General features: G+C 38.6%; 1 long non-coding RNA gene across 2 annotated transcripts in view; it reads left to right on the top strand.

Moving 5' to 3' along the window:
• Positions 1-17732, top strand: part of LOC132016229 (uncharacterized) — a 43490-nt gene extending 25758 nt beyond the window's left edge. For both annotated transcript variants that reach the window (XR_009403921.1, XR_009403922.1), the window contains one exon: positions 16818-17732. This is a non-coding gene — a long non-coding RNA (uncharacterized LOC132016229). The remainder of the gene's footprint in view (positions 1-16817) is intronic.
• The last annotated feature ends 214 nt before the right edge of the window (positions 17733-17946 follow it).

Raw genomic sequence — 17946 nt, 5'->3', positions numbered from 1 at the left:
GGGGGGGGGGGAAATAGATACCTATTACATGTGTGTATGTATACATATATTATTTATAATATATATTTGTGTGTACAGATAGAGTACAAATATTGCAAAATGTAAAAAATTGTCAAATCCAGGTACAGAGCCTAAGAGTATAAATTCAACTATTTTATCAGCATTTCTATGTGTTAATTTTTCATAACGGAAAACTGGAAGAAGGGGCACCTGGGGGCTCAGTGGGTTAAAGCCTCTGCCTTCAGCTTGGGTCATGATCTCAGGGTCCTGGGATCGAGCCCCACATCAGGCTATCTGCTCAGCAGATAGCCTGCTTTCCCCTCTCTCTCTGCCTGCCTCACTGCCTACTTGTGATCTCTGTCTGTCAAATAAATAAATAAAATCTTTAAAAAAAAAAAAAAGAAAGAAAACTGGAAGAAACTTCCTCCACATATTTGAAGCCTTACCAAAAAAAATTATATTTACAAAACTAGTATTCCCTTGAAAACTGTAGATCTGACCATTACCTCAAAAGAATCTCAGTATAAGCACAGCAATTTCTAAGTAATGTAAGTTAGATAAGTTGTCAATACTAAAACTTCAGCAAAAGCTGTCATAAAAAATATTTTTGTTTACCAAAAAAAAAAAATTTGAAAAGGATATTTAATGTGGGAGGTGGGTATATGCTAATACGCTTTATAAAATGTGAGATTCGACTTCTAAAAGCACCTATTAGTTTATTATTCTAAAGATTTTTATTTACTTGTCAGAGAGAGCGCAAGCAGGAGGAACAGGAGAGGGAGAGGGAGAAGCAGACTCCCCTCTGAGCAAGGAGTCCGACGTGGGGCTTGATCCCATGACCCCAGGACCATGACTAGAGCTGAAAGCAGACACTACTGACTAAGCCACCCAGGTATCCCACAAGTTTATTAAAATGAACCTGGTGGAAATTGGACTTGAATGTGCAGCCTTTCATCCAGCCCCTCGACCTTGAACATCTCGGCTGCATACTTTCTACCCTCTAGATTTCCAAGGGATTATAGAATTGTCTATTACTTATCAAACCGTTTGTATGTGGAAGACTGTGGGACATTCTTCAGAAGCATATCTCTCCCAGACTGCATAATGCCATGAAATAAGTACTGATGATATGCCCATTGTACAGAGAAGCAAAACTGAGGTTCAGATCAGTGAAGTTGCCTAAGACCACATAGGCAGTCCAGGCAAAGCTGGGATGGAGGTCTGCATCTATCCCATCCTTTGGTAACTGTGTGTGGAGGCTGGTGGGCAGGTGGAACCAGAGTCACATGAAGAAGTCACTAAAACCTGAAGACTCCTGGTTGGAATTTTAGGCAGGGAGGAGAAGGTTCTGTGGTCAGCTGGTGAGAAGGATGGACATTTTGGAGCTAGGATCATTTCATCGTGTCACCTGGGATGCACCTACCCTTCAAAGCAGAGAGCTGGCCTAGATCTAAAAGAGCAAGAAGGAAAAGGCCATCTACATGCTAAACTCTTCCAAAGCATGCCATCATGCATGTTGGGGGAGAGGCTGCTCCCATAGGAAGTGACCAACATTCTTTGATCACACAGACACAAGCCCACAGCACTGATCTTGTCATTTTCCTGTTTACATTCTTGAGTGAGTTCCCAAAGCCTGCTGGCAAACAGAAACCCGTTGTAGCCCACTTATGCTGAACCGTCTGAGAGGTTGGGATTGAGGAGGACAAGCTGTGGCCAAGATTATTCCAGAGTTGATGTTTCTGATGCCATCCAGGCTGGCTCTGTGACCCCTGGATGCTGGAAGCTTGGCTGTGTATTATATCACCTCTGCTCACTCAGCCACAGGCCTCAGGACCTTTGTGTCTCCATTCTGGGCACTCCCTGCAAAATCATCACTGAGTGACTCTTCGGGATTTGCCTCAGCCTCTCAACAGTACCATCGGGTCCCAGTGGGAGCATTTGATTGACTGAACTCCCAGTTTCTATCTGCCAGGGAGCAGGGACAAGAATCACCAGCTTCCCTCAGTTAAAATATTGTGTCTTTATATACGTATACCTATGTGTATGTGTGTATGTATATATTTTTTTCAAATTTATTTTACAGACAGAGATCCCAAGTAGGCAGAGAGACAGGCAGAGAGAGAGGAGGAAGCAGGCTCCCCGCTGAGCAGAGAGCCCTTTGCGGGGCTCGATCCCAGGACCCTGGGACCATTGCCCAAGCCGAAGGTAGAGGCTTTAACCCACTGAGCCACCCAGGCACCCCTGTATGTGTATATTTTTATATGTTTATATGCACATGGATATGTATTTGGAGTCAAGCAGAAGTCCCTTTTGCTCACTCTTTTTGCTCTATTCATGTTTTCAAAACAGTAGATGAGACCCCCCCCCCCCCCACCGCGACATTAGGAAGGACAATCGCTTTCCTCAGTCAGCTATTTCCAATGTGAATTTCATCCCCAAACACTCTCACCTAGAATTCTGTTAGACCGAATGTCTGGGCATCCCAGGACATTCACACTAACCCACAGAATTAACCATCACAGTGGGCCTTGAGGTTCCAATTTAGCTTTACTCATTTGTCAAAGTGATCTGTTCATCCAGGCATAAACATCATATATCCCAGCTTTTTCCAGCAGAGATGTTCTTGGAAACTGGTGTGTGTGTGTGTGTGTGTGTGTGTGTGTGTGAGAGAGAGAGAGAGAGAGAGAGCAGTTTTGTTATGAGATGGTGGGAAGGGGTGTCTGAGTCTCAAGCTTCCCCACTCCCTCCTGTGGTCCAGTCTGGCTACTAGACCTCCAATGCCCATGACTGTAACTGGGACAAGAGTCTCAGTGGGTGGCCAGGATTTCCTACCTACTCACCACCCTGCCTTTGATTTCTCTGTCTTTTCTGTCAGGGAAAGAGTTGTCTATAGTCTGAGTTCAGATAAATATGTGTTGAACCTTGTTACCTGGCATTTTCTATGGTGTAGAAGGAACACCTTCATAATTAGGGATTCACCAGGCTTGCCAGAAATCTGCACCTTATATTTTAAAAAATTCCCTTATGTTTAAAGCAAATGATAGTGATTTTCCATTTTTGGTAATAAAAATGTTTACTTTTAAAATAGTCTGGTTTAGAGAAACAGCAAACCACTATCAGAATGTGTTACTCAGCTGTGACTACTATCAGGAGAGGAACAGGCGAATGGGAAACATGAGCCTAGCACACTCCCTAGCACAGAGTGAGCCCACAATAGACATTTGATGGGTAAATGAGTAAACAGGAAGAACAACTACCCTCATCAAAAGTTTTCCATCTTCATCGACTGTATGCACCTCAAGAGCAATGCTGTCCACACTATGAAATTCTTAGAAAATTTTCCTCAGCAACATTAGATAATTAAATCAGCTACATTTACTAAAACTATAATGCAATGCCTTTTATAAGCAAGCCTATTTGTTTACTGTTCAATCAAAATAAATAATTTACATGAAATTAAAGACAAGCCAATGTATCTAGAATGAAAGTCAGAACAGTGGTTGACCATGGGTCTTGGTGGACTGGAAGTGGGCATGACAGGAACTTTCTGACATGATATAAATATTCCTGTTAAGACTGGGGTGTTGGATAAATGGGTACATCCATTTGTCCAAATGCATCTAATAGTTCAATTAAGACCTAGTATTTCACTGTGTAAATTTTCTTAAGATTTTATGTATTTATTTGACAGACAGAGATCACAAGTAGGCAGAGAGAGAGGAAGGGAAGCAGACTCCCTGCTGAGCAGAGAGCCCGATGTGGGGCTCGATCCCAGGACCCTGAGATCATGACCCAAGCCAGAGGCTTTAACCCACTGAGCCACCCAGGCACCCCTGACTATGTAAATTTAATTTCATTTATTAAAAAATAATAGAGATAACTAAATTACAAGAATAAAGAGCAGGAGGTCCAACAGAATCTCCTGTCCTAATAGAGAAGGCTTTTGTGCCGTTCAACATGGTAGCCACCTACCCAGCCACTCTGGACAACTGAGCACTTGACACGTGCCCAGAGGAATGAACGTTATCATGCCACATAATTTTAATTAATTTTAAATTTAAGTTGATCTGCAAGCATAAGGTGAGTGGCTATCCTACTAACAGCGCATTTCTGGTCTCTTTCCCAGCTGCCCATTGAAATCACCTAAGCCCAGCCCCCACTCCCACCAGTTAAGTCAAGAACTGAAGTTGCTGTGGTCCAGACACTGATATGTTTTAATTATGAGACACTTGCTCCTTTCTTTTAATGTCATCCTTTCTATAAGAAATAAACAAATAAGAAAGACATGGTGTACTAGGTATAAAACTCAGCATGGTCTCGCCAGTAAAAGCCATAAAAGATATGGTTACTTATTCAAGACCAATGTCCCAGTGGTAAATTTCCTGGATAAATTAACATGAATTTCTTATGATTTCATTTGTTTCCTTTGATGAGTTTCAACAGCAGTGAATGACCCCACTACTGGGTCATGGGTTCTGCCCACATGCTCTGACATGGGCAGAACAGAACTCACCACCACTATTCTGCACCCGAAGATCCAGAGAGGTTAAATGTTCTGTTGGTGGTCACGTGGCTGATGAGGGAAAAATTAAGAGTCAGGCCTTCTAATGGCGAGTACCATGTTATTTTTATCCCACAGCGAGACAAACAACTATTAAAGTGAACTGAATTAATACAGTGTTAAGGCTGGAAATTCTTTTCCCTACTTGTGTTTACATTTGCAGTTCTAAATATGGAGAATGGAAAACACATTTCCAAAACTATTTAAGAGCAATGTTTCATAAACAAAACGCCACTGTTTAATGTTATATGTTCGGTTAAATTTGAGTTTGCCAGTCAAAATCAGGAAAATCTAGATTCATCTAAAAGTAAATAGGTACACATTTTTTGGAGTATAACTTGAACATCCATATCAGAATTCATAAATGTGATCACATCCTTTGACTTAATAATCCTCAGACTTAGCATCTGTTGTAAGATACCGGGGGAGACTGATTAGTCCAAGAGTTTAGTGATTTCATCAGAACTGTCAAAAGCCTTGGAAGCATAGTTATGTCAACAGCCCAGGGAGAGTCAGATATATGATAACACACTCTTAAAATGAAATTTATGCTCTATTCAAAGTCTCAGGTTTTAAGACCAACTAATGGCCCTGAAAACAGTTCATACTACTCTTAAGTTTTAAAAAGACACAAAATTGCATAGAATACGGTATATATATGCCAGAGCGGGGTAAATAGAGTAAAAACAAATTGGTAGAGCAACAGAATTTCTTCTACATTCTCAGAAGGTGTAAATTACAGTGACAACTTTGAAGATAGCTTGATGCATCCCAGAAACCTTAAACACGAGCCAATATTTCAATATTTCCACTACTAGGTAGGCCCTTAATACTTTGTTTCTTCACCTGAGCTTTTACCTATGAGTAGTTTTTGAAAATCAATTTAATGGGCTGCAGGCAGCATCATTTTTTAATAAAATAGGTCATAGTACATACCACATAATCTTTAACAGTGTTGTCTTGCAACTTTTTGTTTCAGTTACACAAACACACATACACACACGCACAAACACACATACACACACGCACACACACAGATGTTTCAGGATTTTAACATAAAATGTATTAATTACTCTGAGCTATAAAAGAATTTGAAATCCATTGATTGTCCTAGAGCGACTTCTGTACCTCTGCCCCCAAAAAGGACTCTTAACCAGAAGACAGGTAGGAAATGTTCAAAATGACTGAACATAAACCCCAATGTCCATTCACAGAAGAACAGCTCACTAGATATTCAGCATGCTTTGGCCCGCACCCACTAAATGCCAGTAGAGGCAGGCACTGTAACAGCAGCAAACTCATCTTTAAACGTCCCCGTGGAGGGAGTTGACAACTGCTGGCAAACACTTTGTAAGCACTCGGCGATTACTTGTTGAATAAATAAACTAACACAAAAATACATGAAACAGCCAGAAGAATTAATGGCTGACAAGATTAAATTAGGCTACAGGGTGATAAGAACCAGAATTTTATAATGAAATTTATCATAGCGTTATCTGGTTAATTTCTATAGACTCCTTTATTCGCTTCTGCTTCTGGTCATCTTTTGAAACTTTTTGGGCATTTGCTAGGGCTTAGGCTCTTCCTAACTAGCGAACAACCTGGACAGACAAGGTTCTTGGCCCCAGGGAGCTTATATCCTGCACGAAAACACATTAACAGGGAGCACATGGATGGGAGGATTTCCTGCTTCTGTCTACCATTAAATAGTATTCTCTGCCTTCTATTCCATCCTGTCCTCAATTTATACTTCCCACTTGCTCATGTGGAGGCAGAAACAAAAGACCTACCTTTTCCAGGTCTACAGGTAGGGAACCTATGCGGGCTAAGCCACTTAAAACACCTTTTTCTGGAATGAACACAAACTTCTACTTCTCAAAATCCATTAATGCCTATCAACACTCAAGTAGCATGGATTCAGAAACAGCAAAACTAATTTTTGCTGGCTAAATTGCTATATACATACTAAAGAGATGAAGTTAACTCAGTGAGGATAATTCACAGCCCTTAAACATGACCTGCTAATCATCTTAAATAGCCTGACTCTAGGTTATAATGAAGGAGAAATTGAATAAGTCGAAGACAACACGTGAGCTACATTTTAAACTCCACCCCTGCCGAAGAGAGCTCTTTAACAACCGCCCCCCCCACCCACACAACCCCCAAATGAAAATTCAGGTATTATTTTCTGTAAAGAATATTTCAACTAATTACAAAGCAACAGAGAAAAGATGGTTTCTCTTATTGAATATGGAGACACAAGCTGTTGTAGAAGCACACATGATTTGTTTCAGGAAGAAGGTAAGAACACAGACTTGGAACATAACAGACATGCACACGACACCCCCTCATCCCCCACCCCCACCCCCAGCATCAGATGGGTGATCTGATTCCCACCCTGAGGGAAGTTTATTATATTATATTATATTATATTATATTATATTATATTATATTTCTTATAGTCCCTACACAATGGAAGTTTTGGACCATATTGTATCACATGTCACATGTCCAAAAATGACATTTTTTTTCAAAGATTGTATATTTATTTGAGACAGTGATAGTGAGGAGAGAAAGAGAGAGAGAGCACAAATAGGGAGGAGAGGGAGAAGCAGAGCCTAAAGCAGGACTCGATTCCAGGCCCCTGGGATCATGACCTGAGCCAAAGGCAGACGCTTAACCCACTGAACCACCCAGCGTGCTCCAGGAATAACGTTTCTGATTGGCCAGTATGAGTCATATGTCCATCCCTGGAATCAGGAAAAGTGTCAACTCCAGGTGAAACATTTAGGCTGAGGATGGCAGAAGGCCTGGTCCCATCAGATTAGCATTTGGTATTTAGCATTAACTAAAAGAAAGGAAAATATATACTGGGTAGCCAAAAAAGAACATGTGTTTATCACTGATGAGAAGTTTGTTAGAAGGAGAGAGTAAATGGGGTGTTGCTGCAAGGGAGGTCAATTTTCTAATTTGTAATGTTAGCTCATCTGTTTTAGCTCCATGTCAGGGTTCTTGTAAAAAGTAAATCAGCATGTAGCAAAAGTATTTAATTAAGGAGGGTATGTATTGCATGGAGCACTGGGTGTGGTGCAAAAACAATGAATACTGTTATGCTGAAAAGAAATTTAAAAAATTTAAAAATTTAAAAAAGATATTTCATTAATATCTAAGTAATACTTTATAGTTAAATACGATCATTATTATCCAAGAGGCTGAGAATGTATCCTCTGGAAAAGTATTTTTTTAAATATCTGAATCCCATCACTACAACTCCGGTAACAAAGTATATGAACAAAACAATTAGTTGGGGTCAAGACTGTGTGATTCCTCCTTCCCTCTAGTCTGATCGACAGAAGCCCACTTTTATTTAAGAAATCCACTCTCCTCCATAGTACCACAGGCTTCTGTAAGCTGTAATGATAATGACATCTTTTGGCTCTGTCATCCACAAGGACCTTGGAGTCCTTTTATCCAGTCAAAGAAGAAGATTCAACATAGAAGGAAGAGAGCACTCTTTTAAACCACCTGACATCAGATGTAATGATCATCACTTCTGCTCACATTTCATTGGTCAGAACTAGATGCACATTTGACCATGATATAAGAAAGACCAGGAAATTGTCACTAGCTGGGCAACCACTTCTAAGAGCCAACGCTATTCCATAGAAGGTGGTTAGCCATGTCCAGCATGTTGACTGAGACAGTAGTCAACCCTGAGACCAACTCTTGTCAAGGAAAGGTGGAAATTCTTGCGTATTGGTTTCCTATGGCTGCTATAACTAATCACTATGAATGAAGTGCTCAAAAGCAACAGAAATTTATTCTTTCTCAGATTTGGAGGCCAGAAGTCTGAAATCAATGTGCCAGCAGGACTGTGTTCTCTCTGAATGATCTATGGAGAATGTTTCCTTTCCTCTTCCAGCTTTTGGTGGCTCTAAGTATTTCTTGGCCTAGAGATGCACAACTCCAATCCCTGCCTTCAATTTCACAGCGTTGTCTTCCCTAAGACTGTGGTTTCTTCCCTTCTTGTCTGCGAAGATGCCTTCTCTTCTAAGGTCACCTATCATCGGTTTAGGGCTTACCCTAATCCAAGACAATCTTATCTTAAGGTCTTTAGCCTAATTTACATCTTCAAAGTCTCCTTGTCCAAATAAAGTCCACCTACAGATTCTGGATGGTGGTATCTCTGTGGGTGAGTAGCATCAGGGAGACCACTATTCAAGCCACTACTTATCTTTGTGGTCCCTAGACTGGTTTAGGTTTAGTGTATATCTTCCATACCAGCTAAATAAGAGGAATTCATATAGTTTCATGTAGCTAAGATGCTACAAAACTAGTTCTTTACTTAGAAATGAGAAATATTTTATAAGTGAATTAGGGGAAATTGGAGGGGCAGACAAACCATGAGAGACTGTGGACTTTGAGAAACAAACTGAGGGTTTTGGAGGAGAGAAAGGTGGGGGGGGGGTTGGGTGATGGTGGGCATTAAGGAGGGCACATATTGCATGGAGTGCTGGGTGTAGTGCATAAACAATGAATCTTGGAACACTAAAAAATTAAATTTTAAAATATATGTATATAATTTCAAAACAAGTGCCAAAAAAAAAAAAGAGCAATAGGCATTGCTAGAGGACAGCCTACATATGGGAAATAATGACAGTTATCAATACTATTTCTTCTGACTTTTATTAATTTGTCTGTTTGTGTATGAGGGGAAGTGGTGAGCAACGCGAAGGAATGGTATAGACCAGAGTTCAGATACAAGCTCAGACACTTATTATATATGTAATCATGGGAAAGTTATTTCACCTCCTTAAGCCCCACATTTATCTACAGAAAATGGAGACAACTGTATTCCACAAGATGTTCTTGATTGCAAAGAATAGAAATACTATTACTTCATGTAATCTAATGTTTAGAGGTGGAACAAGTTGAAGATATGACTGGCATTAACGGTTCACTATTTATCCTAAGTCTTTATATTCTTACCTTCATTTCACTCTGCCACCCTTAGCATCATCTTCAAACTAATACTGGTTCTTCCTGTGACCAAAAGAAGACTGCAGTTGTTGTAGTCCATACCCAAAAAAGACAACATCCATTGGAAGAAGAAAGATGTCTCTTCCAATAAAATTGTCACCTCCTCATGTCCCACTGACTGAATTGGTCACATGTCCACCAGCCCACCTTAGCAAGATGGAAAGAGTGACCATGAATAGCTTAGAATCATCAAAGAGATGTTGAATCGTCAATCGTCAAAGAGATGTTGAGGATTCAACCACAAATATCTAATACAATTACCTACCCCCACTTTCTGAATTAAACAGTGAAGGAATAAGTATATATTGACCTAGCTTATTTCCTGGCACTTAGAAGGCATTAAAATCACAGTGGCCCAAACCAAAGAAATTTCATCAATAAATCATCCAAAACAGAAAACACCAGGCCAAGATGTGTTCACTGAATAATTCTACAAAGCATTTAAGGAAGAAATTATACCAACTTTTTCCATTCTCTTCCAGAAGATAACAGAGAGAATATTTCCTAGCTCATTTTATGAGGTCGGCATCCCCCTAACACTAAAACCAGACAAAGACATTCCAGGAAAAGAAAACTACAGACCAATATTTCTCATGAACATAGACTCAAGAATCCTCAACAAAATGTTAACACATTGAATCCGACAATGTATAAAAAGAATTATACACCATAACCAAATGGGTTTTCTCACAGGTATGCAAGGCTGGTTCAACATTCAAAAACCAACTAATATCTATTACATCAACAGGCTAATGAAGAAAATTTACATGATCATATCAATAGATACAGAAAAAAGAAATTAACAAAATCCAATACCCATTCATTATTTAACAAACTAAAAACAAAAACAAACAAACAAACAAGCAAAAAAAAAAAAAACTCAGCAAATTAGGAATTGGAAGAAATTCCCATGACCTGATAAACCTTTCATTTCATGAAAAACTCAAAACTTTCCCACTAAGATCAGGAACAAGGCAAGGCAAGGTTGGTCCCTCTCACCACTGCTTTTCAACCTCAGACTAGAAGTTCTAACCAATGCAGTAAAATAAGACAAGGAAATTAAAGATATACAGATTGATAAGAAAGAAATAAAGCTGTCTTTGTAGATGCCATGATCATCTCTGGAGAAAATCCAAAGAATCGATGCAAAAACTCCTGGAACAATGAAGTGATTATGACAAGTTTTCGGGATACATGGTTAATATATAAAAGTTCTTCACCTTCATTATACCAACAGCAAGCAAGTAAAATTTGAAAATCAAAACATGTCACCATTTACATTAGCACCCCCAAAATGAAATATTTGGTTTAAATTTTTGATATAAATGTAACAAAATATGTACCAGATCTCATGTGGAAAACTGCAAAATTCTGATAAAAAACATTGAAAAGTACTAAATAAATGGAGAGATATGCCATGTTTGTGAATTAAAAGACAATATTGTACCACATCAGTTCTTCCCCATTTGACCTATAGATTGAACAAAATTCCAGTCAAAATCCCAGCAAGTTATTATGTGGGTTTAAACAAACTGAATCTAAAGTTTCTATGGAGAGACAAAGGACCCAGAATAGCCAACTCAGTATTGAAGGGGAAGAACCAAACTGGAGGACTGACACTATCCAGCTTCAAGACCTACTATAAAGAAACACTAATCAAGACAGTTTGGGATTGATAAAAGAATAGATAAATGCATCACTGGAAGAGAATAGAGAGTCCAGAAATAGGCCCAAAGAAGCATAGTCAACTGATCTTTGGCAAAGGAAAACAAAACAAAATAAATAAATAAAAACACAAAGGCAATACAATAAAAATAATGACAGTCTTTCCCAATAAACATTGCTGGAGTAACTGGACATCCACACACAGAAAATGAGTCTAGACATAGAGCCTACACTCCTTGCAAGAAGTAACTCAAAGTGGATCATAGATCTAAGTGTAAAATGTGAAACTTCTGAAAGAGATACCACAGGAGAAAATCTAGAAGACCTTGGGTATGGCAATGGCTTTTAGATCCAATACCAAAGGCATGACCCATGAAAGAAATAATTGATGAGATGTACTTCATTAATATTAAAACTTTCATTCTGAAAAAGAATGTTAAGAGAATGAGAAGACAAGCCACAGACTGAAAGAAAACATTGGCATATGACAGGTCTGATTAAAAAAATAAAACAAAAACAAACAACAAACACATTTAAAACATATGAATAATTCTTAAAACTCATCAATCAAATGTGACCATCCTGATTTTTAAAATGGCAAAAGACCTGAAAAGATACCCAGCCAATTATCCTATGGTTTCACTTATTTGTGGAGCATAACAAATAGCATGGAGGACATGGAGAGATAGAGAGGAGAAGGGAGTTGGGGGAAATTGGAAGGGGAGGTGAACCATGAGAGACTACGGACTCTGAAAATCAATCTGAGGGTTTTGAAGGCATGGGGGGTGGGAGGTCGGGGTACCAGGTGGTGGGTATTATAGAGGGCATGGATTGCATGGAGCACTGGGTGTGGTGCAAAAATAATGAATACTGTTATGCTGAAAATAAAAAATAAATTTAAAAAAAAGATACCCAGCCAAGGAATATATACAGATGCTCAGTAAGGACTTAAAAGGTGTTCAACAGGATATGTCATCAAGGAAATGCAAACTAAACAATGAAATACGACTATACACTTACTAGAATGGTCAAAATCCAAAATATTAACAACAACAAATGTAGGCGAGAATGTGAAGCAACAGGAACCTTCATTCATTCATTGCTGGTAGAAGGCACATGATACAGGCACTTACCAAGACCGTTTGGAGATTCCTTACAAAACTAGATATACTCTTACAATATGACTCCTCAATCATTCTCCCTGGTACTTATCAAAATTAACTGAAGACTTACTCTGACACAAAACCTGAGCATAGATGTTAATTGAGCTTTATGCATAATTGCCAAAACTTGGAAGCAACCAGGATGTCCTTCAGTAGGATGGATGGATAAACCACTACATCCCGACAATGGAATATTGCTCAGTGCTAAAAAGAAATGAGCTATCAAACCATGAAAAGACCTGGAGGAGACCTGAATGCATATTACTAAGTGAAATCAAAGCCAATCCCAAAAGCCTACTAGGATCCCAACTCTGTGACATTCTGGAAAAGGCAAAACCATGGAGACAGTTAAAGGATCATTGGTTTCCAGACGTGAAGGGGGTTGAGGAAGAAAAGTCCAAGAACAGGGTATTTTTAGAGCAGTGAAACTACTCTGCATCGTATAGTGATGAATACTGTGTCATAAGTTTGCAATACCAAGAGTGAACTCTAATGTAAACTCTGGGCTTTGAGTAATAACGATGTCAATACAGGTTCACCCATTGTAGCAAGTACACCCCTCTGGTACAGGTTGTCCCTAATGGGGGAGGCTGTGTGTTGGGGCAGATAGGGAGAATATGGGAACTCTCTGTACCTTCTATTCAATTTTTTTAAAGATTAATTTACTTATTTATTTATTTGACAGATAGATCACAAGTAGGCAGAGAGGCAGGCAGAGAGAGATTGGAGGAAGCAGGCTCCCCACTGAGCAGAGAGCCTGATGTGGGGCTCGATCCCAGGACTCTGGAATCACGACCTGAGCCAAAGGCAGAGGCTTTAACCCACTGAGCCACCCCGGTGCCTCCTTTCCATTCAATTTTGCTGTGAACCTAAAACTACCTTAAAAATTAAAGTTTAGGGGTGCCACATATAATGTATGTGTCCTATAATACAGTGAATTATATTATAGGACATAAACACAGTTTATATACATACACAAAAAATAAGCAATATTTAATCAGCCCCTGCTCACTGCCTGTATACTTCCTTATAAATTCCATCTCAAGACTCGCCTGCCTCTGCAAATACCTTGTTTATTTTCTTTCTATGTAGATCTTTTCCTACATCTAAAATCCTAAATCTGTAACACACAGAAATGAAATGTGTCCTCAAAAGATCTGCCATTATTTCAGGTTTTCACGTGTGAATGCCTTAACACAGGCTTAAAACTGTAAGCTATTCCTTAAAGAATGGGACCATATTTTAACATTGTTCTTCCTCTACTGTAGCACCTTGAGGTTTCTTCAATATATAGAGAATAGTTAACCATTAATGTCACTGAAAAGTCGTTTAAAAGACAAGCTACCCAAGCCATTCAAACACATGTGAGAAGAACCATTCCTTTGGAAACAGTGATATAAGATCAAAAATAAATCTTTCAGTTTCTCACCATGAGAAGTCTAAATAATGAATCGGTGTATTTGCTGGTTGTTTTATACTTACATAAATATTCACATACACAATTTAAACCTAAGGGTTTTACCCCCATGTCTTATTTTCTGTGCCACATAATCAGTGTGATAATTAAAGTTTTAGGAGTAGCACACAGCTGTTAGGTGCCACAAATATATTAAGCCACAAAAGTCTATTTGAAGGCAACATTTCTGAAAAAGGCTCACCACCTCATCTGTGGTAAGTCTTACAGCCTTTCACTCATTATAATTAGGTTCAACAGCCAAATAAAATTACTGCATTTAAGCCTGACAACTGAAGGTCATATTCAAAGCTGGAGGGAGGACACAGCAGAACATATGAGATGGCGTTTCTATAAAAAAAAAACTTTCCCTCACCCTTTAGTGTCTGTACACACATCATCCACAGTTTAGGACTAGTTATTGTCTTACTCCTACAGATGCTGAAAGAAAATCAGTGCCAGGCTGGGAAAGTCTCATATTAGTGAAAAAAAAATCAGCATTTAATAATTATTAAAATTTTAAGTGTCCAAACTACCTAAAGGAGTCCTCAGGTTCAGAGAAATACTTTTCAAAATTTCCAACAGCGTTTTCAACAGAGATAGGACAACCAATCCTCAAATTTATAGGGGATGACAAAAGACCCTGAATTAGGCAAAGCAATCTTGAGAAAGAACAAAACAGCATCAACAGCATCATGTTCCCTGATTTCAAACTAAGTTACAAAACCATAGTAATCAAAACAGTATGCTATTGGCATAAAAACGGACTCATAGATCAATGGAACAGAATAAAGAAACTAGAAGTATCCCTAGGCATATAGGGTTAATTTATGACAAAGGAACCAAGAATACACAATGGGGAAAAGACAGTCCCTTCAACAAAACATGCTGAGAAAAGTGACAGCCACATGCAAAAGAAGGAAACTGGTTCCCTATCTTACACCAGACACAGAAATTAACTCAAAATGGAGTGAAGACCTGAATAGAAGACCCAAAAACAACAAGACATTTATTGGAAACATAGGCAGAAAACTCCTTGATGTTGTTCTTGGTATTGCTTTTTGGGGATTTGACTCTAAAAGCACAGGCAGTAAAAGCAAAAAGAAACATGTGGGACTATATCAAACTAAAAAGCTTGTTTACAACAAAAGAAATCATCAACAAAAGGAAAAGTCAACATTTTGAACAGGAGAAAATGTTTGTAAATTATACATCTGATAATGGGGTTAATATCCAAAATATATAAAGAACCCCTACAGCTCAAAGGCAAAAAACCCAAACAATTTAATTTAAAAGTGGGCAGAAGATCTGAATGGACATTCTTCCAAACACATATTGTTGGCCAACAGGTATATAAAAGGTGTGGAGCATCACTAATTGTCAGGGGAAAGCAAATCAAAACAACAGGAGATGATACCTCACAGCTGTCAGAATGGCTAAAGTTAAATAGCAAGAAATAACAAGTGTTGGTGAGGTTGTGGGGGAAAGGAAACCCTCATGCACCACTGGTGTGTAAATTGGTGTGGCTACTGTGGAAAACAGTATGGAGATGCCTCAAAAACTTTGAAATAGATCTACCATATGACCTAGCAACTCCACTTCTGGGTATTTATCTGGAGAAAACAAAAAACAGTACGGACATTCCTTAGAAAGTTGAATATAGGGCTGCCCTACAACCCAGCAATCACACTACTAGGTATTTATCCCTAAGATACAAATGTAGTGATCTGTAGGGGCACGTGCACCTGAATGTTTATAGCAGCAAATGTCCACAATAGCCAAACTATTGTTTGAAAGAACCTAAATTTCCACCAACAGAGGAATGGATAAAGATGTGGTGTATATATACAATGGAATACTTTGCAGCCATGAAAAACACAAAATCTTGCCATTTGCGACAACATAGATGGAATTAGAGAGTATTAGGCTAAGTGAAATAAGTCAATCAGAGAAAGAAAACTATCATATGATCCCACTGATATGAGGAATTTGAGAAACATGTCATAGGATCACAGGGGAAGGGAGTGAAAAACAAAACAAGATGAAACAAGAGAGGGAGACAAACCATAAGAGACCCTTAGTCTCAGGAAACAAACTGAGGGCTGCTGGAAGGGAGGGGGATGGGAAGGATAAGATGGCTGGGGGATGGACACTGGGAAGGGTATGTGCTGTGGTGAGTACTGTGAATTGTGTAAGACTGATGAATCACAGACCTGTACCCCTGAAGCAAATAATACATTATATGTTAATGTTAAAAATACTAATTCAAAAACATATAAGCAACCCTATGTTCACTGCAGCATTATTTACAATAGTCAAGATACAGAAAGTGTCCACTGATGGATGAACAGATGAAGAAGACATTACACACACACACACACACACACACACTGGAGTATTATTCATTCAAAAATAAGAATGAAATCTTGTCATTTGCAACAACATAAGGGATCTTGAGGGCATTAAGCTAAGCAAAACTAGTTTGACAGAAATACAATATGATCTTACTTATATACAGAATCTAGAAAAATCATTTATAATACAAGTTCAGAGACACAGAGATGGGTTGCCAGATGGGTTGAAGGTAGACAACATGAGTGAAGGGCGTCAAAAGGTACAAACTTGTGGCCACAAGTAGGTCAGGAGGATCTGATGCATGGCATGGAGCCTATAGTCAATAATACTATATTGCATATTTGAACAATGGTAAGAGTAAATCTTAGAAGGGAACAAAAATTTGTAACTGTATGGTGACAGATGTTAACTGATGGGCATAGTTTTTAAACTTTTGTAGGCAAGCTTCTTTCTGAAAGCCCCAACTTCATTCTATCAAAGATATTAAGACATACAACTCTTAATAAAACAAATTTTTGAATTTTGAACAGGATTTTACCTTTTTTTAAAATTTTATCATTTTTATTAACATTTTTTCCAGGTAATTCCATGAAAACTTGTAAGCTGTGAACGCGAGCCTCTAGCACTTCCTGAATGAAATGCCGTGTTTATGTCAGGTGATTCGCCAATGTTGACTCTTAAAGCAAGGATTATTTTCTTCATTGAAGAGATAAACTGGACTGGAAGAGCCCAAGGAACAGCCCAGGATTATCAGACTGAATAAAGAGCAGAGTTAGTGTCCAATGTGGTCTGGCCTCGAAATCCCTCAACTTTTTTCTCCATCTTCTGCCTTTCCAAGAAAATTTTGGTCCTCACAAGCCTGCTTGACCTGTCTTGGAATCTGAACATTGAACCAAGCCTTATTGCCCATAATTCAGTAGCAAATTAGTCATCTGCCTTGGAGCTCCCTACATGGGTATCTGAATTTGGACAAAAGCATCATATCTTCCCCTAACTACACTGCAGACAACCTTTGGGAACACTGAGATAATTCAATCATCCCTCACTTCCCCTCTCTTGCTTCTGACCTACATGCTTTGAAAAGGCAAGGCATGATAACACTGTTAATAACACTGTTAAGGAACACGCAGCTTTTGCTAACAGTAAATTAAAAGTTTCTATGGGAAAGTCAAGGGGAGCCTGTTTTCTGTAAATACCATTCTGTTGAGTTCAAAGTAAAATGATCAAAGACAAATTATTGTATAGATCATAAGTTAAGCTGTACAAATATAAACACAGTGATATAAAGGCTACCAAAACAGACTATCCTTCAACCCCTTGAGGTTTAGATGCAAGAACACAGTCTCAGTAGCCACTAAAAAGAGACTGTACTTGAACAGAGGAATGAGACAGATAATCATTTCTCTAACAAAGAGAATCATTCTCATGCAGGTGGGAAAATATTAAAGGAACTATGTCTCTAAAAGCCTCTAAGATAATAAAATAGGTAATGTCTATTTTTCCTTTAAAGTGTTTATTTTGACATAGTTTCCGATTTAAAGTAAGATACTGCAAAACCAATAAAAATTCCATATTTTTTTTTATCCTTTACCCAGATTAGTCAAATGTAAACATTTTACCATATTTACTTTATCCTCTCTCCCAACCCCATATGTACACAGATACACACTCTCTCTTTCCCCCTCTAAGTTTGGACAGAAGACCCCTTT

This window comes from Mustela nigripes, chromosome 4 (genome assembly GCF_022355385.1).
Source record: "Mustela nigripes isolate SB6536 chromosome 4, MUSNIG.SB6536, whole genome shotgun sequence".
Classification (NCBI taxonomy): Eukaryota; Metazoa; Chordata; class Mammalia; order Carnivora; family Mustelidae; genus Mustela; species Mustela nigripes.
Note: the sequence above shows the minus strand (reverse complement) of the source record. Positions and strands in the feature narration are given on the sequence as shown.